The sequence below is a fragment of the Coffea arabica genome, chromosome 2e, assembly GCF_036785885.1.
Source record: "Coffea arabica cultivar ET-39 chromosome 2e, Coffea Arabica ET-39 HiFi, whole genome shotgun sequence".
Taxonomy (NCBI): domain Eukaryota; kingdom Viridiplantae; phylum Streptophyta; class Magnoliopsida; order Gentianales; family Rubiaceae; genus Coffea; species Coffea arabica.
This window is the reverse complement of record NC_092313.1, coordinates 33,367,711-33,379,195: the sequence shown is the minus strand read 5'-3', so window position 1 is coordinate 33,379,195 and position 11,485 is coordinate 33,367,711.

The following is an 11,485-nucleotide window of genomic DNA, read 5'->3' as shown; positions in this document are numbered from 1 at the left end:
TTTTTCCTCAATCCCTTTGCAGTCTCCCTCTTTCTTGCTTTCTCCCCAGATTCGTTCCCTTCCTCCTCTTTTCCTTTCTTCCTTTTCTTCCTTAACCCTGAAGCTCCCTTCTTTTTTCTTTGCAGCCTCCCCCTTCTCCTCTCTCAGTCCCTTTTTCTTTTTCTTTCTTTTCCTCCTTGCCCGCAGCCTCCCTCTCGTTTCCCTCTATCTCTCTGTAGTTTCTCTCTCCCTTTCTTGCTTCCCCAGACTCTCTTTCCCTTTCTTGCTCTCTCAAATTCTCTCTTCCCCCCTCTCTTTCTCTTCTCCTTTTTCTTTTCTTGTTCTTCCCGAAACCCTTTTTTCTTTTTTTTTTCTCTTGCTCTGGTTTCTTCCACACAGCTCTCTCTTCCTTTCTGTTTTTTCTTGTTTTTCTTTTTCTGATCTCCCCGCAGTCTCTCTCTTCCTTTCTTACTCTCACTAGAATCTCTCCAAGTCCCTCCTTTCTTCAGCCGCTCCCTCCTCCCTTTCTTTCTTTCTCTCTTTTGTTTTTCCTTTTTTCTCCTACCCGAAGTTTCCCCCCTTGTTCTTTCCTTTTTCGTTCTTTTTTTCTTGTTTTCCTCCACTCAGCCGCCTCCCTCTCTTGCTCTCTCAGATTCTCCCTCTTCCTTTCTTCTCCCTTTTTTCTCTTTTTTTCCTTTCTTCCTTCCCCCCCAAGCTTCCTCCGAAAACCCTCTTTTTTTTTTCTTTCTTTGTTTCTCCTCTGCCTTCTTTTCCCCCAAAGCCTCTCTTCTGGTTTTTCCTCCCTCAGTTTCTTCCCAGGTTCCTCCTTTCTTTCTCTTCTCCTTTTTCTTTTTCTTCCTCCTTCTTTGCTTGTTTTCTCCTTTGATCCTCAGTCGTCACCTTCTCTCTCTCTCCTCCTCTTTCTCTTGGTTTCTTTTCCTTCTTTTTCTTTCTTTGCCCCCCAGCTCTCTTCCTTGTTTCTTCCTAATTTCTAGATTTTTTTCCAATTCAACAAGTGTCCTTGTCACCTAATCTAGCAAGTGTAGTGGTGTGCAAAAAGATAAAAACACATGTCTCATTTGCATGCATTCCACCTAACTATCTTGCATGTATTCCACATATTTTATTTTTTTTTCTTTTTATTTTTCAATGCAAAAATTTAGAGTAAATAAATATTACCTTCCTCTTTGAGATTTACCTTGCAAATTTTCATTTTATTTTGAAGGAATTGAGTTTAAAAGATTAAAAATAAATTTTTGTGAGAATTTTCTTTTTTTTCGGAAATTAAATGCAAAAAAATGTTTTAAAAATGATGAACCTAATTCAATAAAAATAGCTAACTATCATTTTGTGAATTTTGATTAACTAAAACATAAAATAAAAATGGAATTAAATAGAATTGAAATTTTGGTGTCTACAGTTTGCCCCTCTTTGTCTGAGTTTCGAAGAAACTCGAGACAAAGACGTAGACACCAAATACTTACTTGTAGTTATTCTGCTGCGAACTGAAACAAGCAAACATATAAAGGTTAGTGGGATAAAATCTGAACCTACTATAACATCGGTCAGTGGGATAAAAACTCGAGTCTGCCGTAAAATTAGTAAGTGGGATAAAATCCGAGTCTGCCATAACATCGATCAGTGGGATAAAAATTCGAGCTTGCCGTAAAATTGATCAGCGAGATAAAACCCAAACCTGCCGAAAATTGGTCAGTGCGATAAAATTCGAGCCTGCCATAAATTATTACAGAATGCCTTTTGTAGGTGTTCAAAAATTTCGATGAAGATAGATGACTCTTCTAAAAATATTTGCCTCTGTGTGATGTTATTGGACATTTGGATTTGAAAAAAAAGAAATAATGCCACCACCATCCGATTACTCCCCCGTTCAAGCAATGTGTAAACATGAGTATTTGAACGTTTTTCTTCGATGTAGCAAAAACTCAATTTTGCTCTGCGAACTGCATCAAGTTTTCTTAATTTTCAATGCTAATCAAATATGACATTTGACATCCAGGCATTTTCAATATATCACAGAGATTGCCACTTGATAAACCCAGCGAAATAAATGAGATCATGAAACACATGAAAAAATGTTTTATTTACAGAAAAATGATGAAAATCCCAGTAACATAAAAACAACCATTTACCTTTATTGAAAGAAAATTGACTTTAGAGACATGAACCTGTATACTCAAAAGTTTATGTTTGACAAACCAAAACACTCTGATCTCACACAAAATACCACATTTGATCCTTTGGATATCGTCCTTCCGAAATTCAATGTTGGCAATAGAACCACAATGTGAAGAGAAATTCAAATGAATTGAGTCACCAGCCATTCATTCCATGCTCACCTTTCCTCAAAAAACCCTACCTTAGCGCCCTTTCGGATTTTCACTAAGACTACCCCCACCTTTTTCTTTTCCTTTCATCAATTTTTTTTCTTTCTTTTCTTCTCTTTTTCCTTTCTTTTCTTTTTTCTTTTCTTTTCCTTTTTTCTTTTCTTTTCCCTTTTTTTTCAAAAGGTATCCTTTCGGGTCTTCACCTAATGAACAAATCCTGCCGATAGTCTTTATCAACTCCAAAAATGCATTTTAAGAAATGATGTCATCAGTGCGACAATCCTTCCATTGCAAGATTGGTGAATGTGTATTGATATCATTTACCATATGATAAGAAAATCTCCTAAAGAGATGGTGCAAAGAACGGAAGTCAGGACTTTCAATTTCTTCGTAAGGTGAGGTGCTAAGAAAAAGTTTAATACTTGAAAGCGGATTTTATAAGTGTTTAAATCACCTGAAATCGCATTTTCATATTAACCCTACTTATGATTAAACTAAAATTGCCCTAATTTATTTTCAACCGAGGTTTTTTCTTTAATTTTCTTTTCCTTTTATTCATCTATCACTTTTCATCTCTTAAGGTTTTCTTTCCTCTTCTTTTTTTTTTTTCAACTCAAACTTGCCCCAGTGTAGGATTTGCGATCCTCAGGGATTGGCAAACGAAATAATTTATTTTGAAGGTTCAAAAGGGATAATTAGAGATAGAATGTTTAATTAGAAAGGAAGAAGGCCGGACTTTCATTCCATTCCTCGCATTAACCCTGAAAGAAAACTTCCATTTATCAGATAAAAAATTTCTTATACATATCCGAATTGATCGGTTGAGGAAAAACTTGTCCATCCATTTTCATGAGAATGATTGCTCCTTTGAGCATCTTATCATACGATCAAGGAAATACCCCTTGAAGCATGGTTAAGAACTCGACCATCATTTTTTCCTGCTTTTATAAGGATCGAAAACAATCTAAGAGGGGAGGGTGAATTAGGTTTATTAAAAAGTTAATCAAGTTATGGGCACTTTTTGGTCAATATAAAATTTACCCTCTTTTCTAAGTGATCACACAATAAATCAATCAATGAATGAACAATATCACTTGAAAAAAAATAGAAGAAATAAGCAATTTAAGTATCACAACACAACAATAAGTAAATGAGAAGAAAGGAATTGCAAACCAATTGACTACCAAGTTCTCTTGAGTTTGTAGATCAATTCAAACAAATTTCTTCAAATTGATGAAATACAACCAATCTTGTGTACAAAGGAAGACTCACTTCCTCCTTGCCCCATGTTCTACTCGATCAAGTTAGGAAGTTTTACTATCCCTTAGGACAACCCTCACAGAGGTACACTATTGAAGTATTCACTCACAAATGAAAAGTTTACAATGAACTTCACACCACCAAGACTACAAATCTTCCTTAGAGAGTGTTTTCTTACTAAAACTACTCTATATCTTTTGTATTTTTAGTGTGCAAAAGTTCTTTGAAAGTAGTTGACCATGCACTATTTGTATGAGACCAAAAAGTGTCCCATTAATGCTTCCAACGGATAGAAGGCAGCTGAAGAGTCAACTAGCCGTTGGGAGTATCGGACGTCCGGTACTTCCGATACTCGCATCCGACAGCAGTCAGTGAACTTGAAGAATCTTCATTAATTATTTCGGACGTCTGGTGTCTCTGATGCTTGCGTCCGAAAACAAATGATGAGTTTGAGAAATCTTCTTCAGTTCTTTCGGACGTTCGATACCTCTAATACTTTGAGTCCGAAGTGCTGCATTGTTTATCGGACGTCCAGTGCTCTAATGCTTTGCGTCCGACAGCAGTCAATGAGCTAGAGGGAATATCTTAATTCCTTTGGACATCGGGTGATGGAGTTCTTCATGCGTCCGAAATTGCGTAATGATTATCGAACGTTCGGTCCTGTTTTCACAAGCGTCCAACAACTTTCAATATCTTTTGTCTTCTTTCAATTACACTTGATCTTTGAATCAGATTTACTTCATAACTGAAAGTATTTCTTGAGAAGATATTAGTATCATCTAATTATTTTGTAAATATCAAAAGTTAGGGACCAAGATTGATATTCTTCCCCTTTTTGATGATGACAAAACATTGGATGGAAGAAAGAAAAATTGAATATAAACCATTCATTGCATCCAAGACTCCCCCTCACTCATTGCATCCAAAATTTTGAAATGTCAGGATAACTCCCTCTTACACATTAACAATTCACACAATATCCCAACATCCATGTCTCCCCCTTTTTGTCATCATACCAATATCTAATCCAATATACCAAACATACCAGAAATGCAATCCAATAACACAAAAACAGAGAAATGATAACAGAAATCAGCAATCACTAACATACCAAACATTCAGCAGTCATTAGCCAAAAAAGAGAATTTATACCAAAAGAAGTATCAAACAGAGAAATATCAACAAAAATACATTAGCAAATTAACTAAAACCCATCAAAGTTAATCAAGATCCATTAGTACAAAGTACTTGAGCCATCAAAAGAGAAAATACAAAAGATGCATCCTAATATGAAGTGCAAATGCTTAAAAGTGCCTAAATGGTGATCTTGGACGATCTAGGCCTTCTTCTTGTAAAGTGAAACTGAGTAGGATTCACCTCATCTTCAATTTTCTCATCATCTTCATCACTAGTTTCAGTTGTTGGAGCCTTACCTTTGTCTGAAGTCGAGGGATCATGAGAAGTAGGCTGAGAACTTGAGGCATGGATTTCAGGAATGGACTCAGTTTGCGACTCTTTATCTTTGGGAATAGGAGTTGACTCAGTGCGTGACTCCTTTTGATGCACATGTTCATCTTCTTGTGAGACAGGAGGCACAAGCAAGTTTCTTTTGTCCAAAAAAGTGGCTTGTTGCTCAGATGACATGGTCATCATTAGACTATCTTCAAGAAGGAGAACATGTTGTTTGAATTTCTCAAGTAAAGAGATGACTTCATGATTGGATGAGGTAGGCTGAGTGGATAGTTTTCTAGGATGAATGGAAAAGGGTGAAACATACTGAGACTGATCTCTGGGAGGTCTAGGAGTAACAGAAGTTTCATGACGACTTTTGGTCCTAAACTTCAAAACAACCTCCTTATAGCACCAATGACCATAAAAAAATCTAATATTTTTTCTTTCAAAGTAAGTTTTGGAAAAGATAGAGAATGCACTCTCTTTTGGAGATACTCCAGTAAAAGAAATTTTGAAATGAGCAAAGATTGAAGTTAAAAACTTTTCATAGGAGAGTTTTCTACGGCTATCAGTACTGATTTTGAGCAAAAATTTACACATGACAAAATCAAAGTCAATTCGGACTTTCTCAACAAAGCAATAAAACAAGTAAACCTCTATTTTGATGGCATCAGTCTTATGACCATCAGTAGGAACCATCAAGTTTGAAATTATTGTAAAGATGATCAGATTTTGAGAACTGAGATCCTCCAATTTTGCCTCAACAGGTGTCTGAAAGTGTGTTTGAAAGTAGGTCATCAATTTTTCAAGCTGAAAATGGTGATAAACCGTCAGAAACTTTTCATAGGAGAAAAAGTTTACAATTTTACCCTTAAAACCATCTTCAATTTTTGTCTTTAAAACCATATTAACAATATCAGGAGTGAGTGTAATGTCCACTGAATTGACACGAGAGACAAGTTAAGTGTGAAAACTACCTTTGCTAAGGTTAGCAAAGAACTGATAAAACATATCAGGATAATATATGCTGGGTAAGGACAGAATATGAGACCATTTTTGGAAAGCTTAAGGACTGATTCTAGATCAAACTTATGGAATTCAGAGGGGACAATAGTTCTTTGAGTGATGAAACCCTTTTGTAAAATTCATTCAAATCTCTCTCTGGCATCATTATCAATGAACTTGGGCAATGCAACTTTGTTTCTCAGTTTGATCAGCACGTTTTTCTCTAGCAGGACGTTTTCTTTTTCCACCGAGTGTCTTAGTCCCTCGAGGTGATTTTCTGGTGGAAGGCTCAACAGTTTCTTCATCTTTGAGCCTGGTGATCCGTCCGGTACCAGTAGAACCTCCTCTCAATCATATCATGCTGATATGTAAGATGATCTTGTTGCATAATATGATGAAAGTGTGTATGAAATGGACTAAGATTGCAGTAAAGACTACAATGTATGCTTGAATCTATCAAAATGGATGAATTTTGAGTGACTAGGATTTCTGATAAAAATTGGGATCGGTGGAGTGGTTGGCAGTTAGAAGAGGTTGTAATGCCAATTAATACACAAAGGAGTTGTGACGGTATTGGTGAAATCAATTTCTTGAAACTTATTCTGAAAAGAGACGAATTTGAAATTTTGAAAGTAGAGGAAAGTGAAGAGGTTCGTCTGAGACAGCGGTTGTTTTTGAATTAAATGAGGGAGAAGGCTTCTTTATAACAAGCCTCTTTTGAGTATCGGACGGCCGAACGAAAAGAAGCGTCCGACACTACTATCCGATACAAAATTTTTCTGAAAAATGGCTTAGAACACTGTCAAATGTCCGCTCATCCGGTATCGGACGTCTGATAAAGTTTGAACAAAGAATTTTTCAGATATTCATTTTCAAAACGTCCAATTTTGTTCTCAAAACTATGAACTGATCCGGTGGTAAGGTTTTTGTAAGAATATCAGCAATTTGATCTTTTGAACAAACATATTGTACATAAATTTCACTCTTTTAGACAAGATTACGAATGAAATGATACTTTATGTCTATTTGCTTTATCCTAAAATGTTGAATGAAATTTTTTTGTCAAATTTATGACACTTGTATTATCAAAATACATAGGCACAAAATCATACACTAATCCAAATAATTGAGCATAACATGCACCGGCGGCAACATATTCCGCTTCCGCCGTAGACAAAGAGATAGCATTTTGTTTCTTACTAAATCATGACACCAAACAATTACCAAAAAAGTAACATGTACCACTTGTGTTTTTCTATCTATCCTAAATCCACCAAAGTCAGTATCCGAAAAACCATATAAACCAAATTCATTATATTTTGGATACCAAAGACCGTAGTTCAAGGTTCCATTCAAATATCTAAAGATTTTTTTCACAACAGTTAAGTGAGATTCCTTTGGACAAGATTGGAAACGAGCACACAAGCAAACGACAAACATAATATCAGGTCTATTTGATGTTAAATAAAGTAAACTACCAATCATACCTCTAACCTTCTTCTCATCAATTTTTATACCTTCTTCATCCTTGTCAAGCTTGGTAGATGTGTACATAGGTGTTCCAATTTGCTTTGAATCCTTCATTCCAAATCTTTTGAGAAGTTCTTTTGTATACTTAGCTTGATTAATGAATATACTTTCTCGATTTTGAACCACTTGGAGCCCAAGGAAGAAATTCAACTCTCCCGTCATACTCATCTCAAACTCATTTTCATACTAGTAAAATAATCCTTGCACAAACACTCATTAGTAGCACCAAAGATAATATCATCTACATATATTTGTACAATTAAAAGATCATTTGAACTTTATTTAGTGAAAAGAGTGGTATCCACAATACCTCTCTTAAAATCATTCTCAACCAAAAAATCAGTTAAACATTCATACCATACTTTTGAAACTTGTTTTAATTCATACAAGATTTTTGAAAGTTTAAACACATGATTTGGATATGTTTCATTTTCAAAATCGGGAAGTTGGTCAACATAGACCTCTTGATCAATAAAATCATTTAAGAAAGCATTTTTAACATCCATTTGAAACAATTTAAAATTCTCGAAACATGCATGACACCAAGAACATTCTAATTGATTCTAGTCTAGCTACGAGAGCGAATGTTTCATCAAAATCTATTCCTTCTTCTTGAGCATACCCCTTAGCTATAAGTCCAGCCTTATTTCTCACAACTTCACGTTTGTCATTCATTTTATTTCTAAAAATTCATTTTGTGTTAATAATAGGATGATTTTGAGGCTTTTCAACAAGTGTCCATACCTTGTTTCTTTCAAATTGATTTAGTTCCTCTTCCATGGCTAAAATCCAGTTTTCGTTTCTCAAAGCATCAACAACATTTTTAGATTCAAAATGAGAGACCAAAGCAAAATTATCCATCAATTGTTTAGAGGAGGAACGAGTTCTTACCATTTCGGATGGATCACCAATGATAAGTTTCTTGGGATGATTTTGAACAAACTTTCAAACCTTTGGAAGATCCCTAGGTGTACCAACATCCTTGTTATTTTCTTCTAATGCTTGATTCTCTTGAAAATCATCTTCTTTTGAATTTTCTTCAAATGGAGTATTGTCTTGATCATGAATTGTGAACTTCTTAATTCCTTTTTTAACACCTACATCATCATCCTTACCATAACTCTTAAAAATATCATTATTAGATTCATCAAATGAAACATGTATGGCTTCTTCTATAATAAGAATCCTTCTATTATAGACCCTAAATTCTCTTTTATTTTTACAATAGCCCAAGAAAATACTTTAATCGGATATCTTATCAAATTTTTCAAGAGGTTCCGTGATATTTAAAATAAAATATTTGCAAACAAAAATTTTAAAATATCCAACAATTGACTTTTTATCAAAAATTAATTCATAAGAGATTTTGTTCAAAATTGGTTTCAAGAGAATTCTATTCATTGCATAACAAGTTGTATTTACGGTTTCGGTTTAAAAATATTTTGGCAAGTTGCATTCACTTAACATGGTTCTTGCGGCTTCTTGAAGAGTTCTATTCTTTCTTTCGACAACACCATTTTGTTGAGAAATTCTTACAATTGAAAATTTATGTGTAATACCATTGTGATCACAAAATTCTGAAAAATTATAAAATTTAAATTTCGAACCATCGTCACTCATAATCTTAATAATTTTCAACTCAATCAAATTTTAAACTTTTGCAAATAGGGAGACAAAATTTTTGAAAGTATCATCCTTGTGAGCAAGAAATATCACCAAAGTGTATCTAGAATAATCATCAACAATGACTAAGCAATATCTTTTACCACCCAATCCAGCAATTTGTGTGGGATCAAACAGATCGAGATGTAAAAGTTCCAAAGGTCTTGAAGTAGAACCACATTTCTTGGATTTAAAAGAAACTTTGTCTTATTTTTCAAATTGGCAAGCATCACAAATTTTGTCCTTTTCAAATTTAATTTTTGGCAAACCTCTAACAAGTTCTTTTTTGGAAATTTCTTTTAACAAATCTATGTTAAAATGACAAAATCTTTTATGCCACAACCAAGGGTCTTCAATCGAAACTTTAAGGCATTTCAAGTTAGCGGAATCAATATTTTCAAAAATAACTATATAGATGTCATTTACTCTTTTTTCTTTGAAAATGATATTAAATTTTGAGTCAAGAACAAGACACTCATATTTTTTTAACAAAACACACAAATTTCTATCACACAATTGACTAACACTCAACAAGTTATAACTCAAATTATCAACTAAAAGAATATTGTGAACAAAAGTTTGATCATTCTTACCAACATCTTCTACTCCAATTGTTTTGGCTTTGTTGTCATCTCCAAATGTCACTTTTTCACTTGATTTAGGCTTGAACTTGATGAATTATGATGGATCACCGGTCATGTGTCTTGAACATCCACTATTTATAAACTATTTTGATTCGTTAATGATATTCACCAAGTTCACCTATACAAAAGTTCACAAGATAATATTTGGTATCCTTTATTTTTTTGGGTCCTTGAGAGTTAGCATTATGTCTAACTATTCACATGCATTTCATGTCATTTCTCATATTCTTTCTCACATAACAATTACTTTTCATGTGACCTATTTGGCAACAAAAACTGCACATAGTCAACGAGTTACTTGAATGGACAGGTTTAACAAATCTAACTTGCCTTCTCTTATAAATAGTAAATTCATTTGCACTAAAATTCGACTTTTTTTTCATGAATGCTAAGATGAGCCTTTGAACTAATTCCTTGAAAACAACTTTATTTTTTGAGTTTGAGCAACTCATTTAGATTGTCCATCCTTTTTTTTAAATCACCTTGTTCCTTCTTGAACATTTCACAAAGATTTATTTTTCTATCAAACTCAATGTATAGGGCAGTCTTACCCTTTTTGAAATAGTCATTTTCAACTTTCAACTTTTTATTTTGTTGAAAAAGATTTGCATTATCTTGAAGTAAAAAACTAATTTTCTGTTTTAACTCCTTGTTTCTAGCATAAGATTCTTTCAAGTTATCATGCAATCTCTCAATGAAATATTCAATATCATCATCAGATTTATCATCACTAACAAGTTGAGAGTTGCAAGTGGTTACTTCATCATCACCAATGGCCATGAAAGTCATTTGAGCAAATTCTTCTTCCTCTTCAACGTCACCATCTGAATTGCAATCATTCCATATGATTTGAAAGTTATTGAATTTTGGTTTTCGTTCAACTTTTCCTTCTTTTTTCTTCTTCATTGGACACTCACTCATGTAGCCTCCAGGTTGGCCGCATTCAAAGCATTTGTCAGTTTATTTTTTATTGATTTCTTGCTTTCCTTTGTTTCTTGCATTGTTAAACTGATTTGAAAATAAATTGCTAGATCCTCCTTTTCTGAATCTCCTTTTGTTAAGCATTCTCTTGAAACTTCTTGTGATGAAAGCAAGATCATTGTCATTAACTTCCACATCTTCTCCATCCAAGGAAGTCGAGTCATCTTCATCTTGAAATGCTTTTAGAGTAATGTTCCTTCTTACCTTTACATCTTCTTCTTCTTGTATCTTAATCTTAAGTTTCACCTCATAAGAGGTTAGAGAATTAATAAGAGATTCAATAGGTATAGATTTCAAATCTTTAACCTCTTCAATAGCAGTCACTTTACTTTCCCAATTCTTGAATAAAACATTCAAGATTTTTTTATTTTTCTCTCCTAAGAAGTATTCCTTTTCTAAAACTTCTAAATCCTTAATGAGATCATTGAATTTACAATACATTTTATCAATATTTCCATGAGATTCCATTTTAAATGATTCATATTTGATAACTAAGATAGATTTATTTTGTTCTCTCACATTCTCACTCCCTTCATGAATTTCTCTTAATTTGTCCCAAATCTCTTTAGTAGACCTACAACCTTTGACCCTAATGAATTCATTTGAATCTAAAGCACTATACAACAC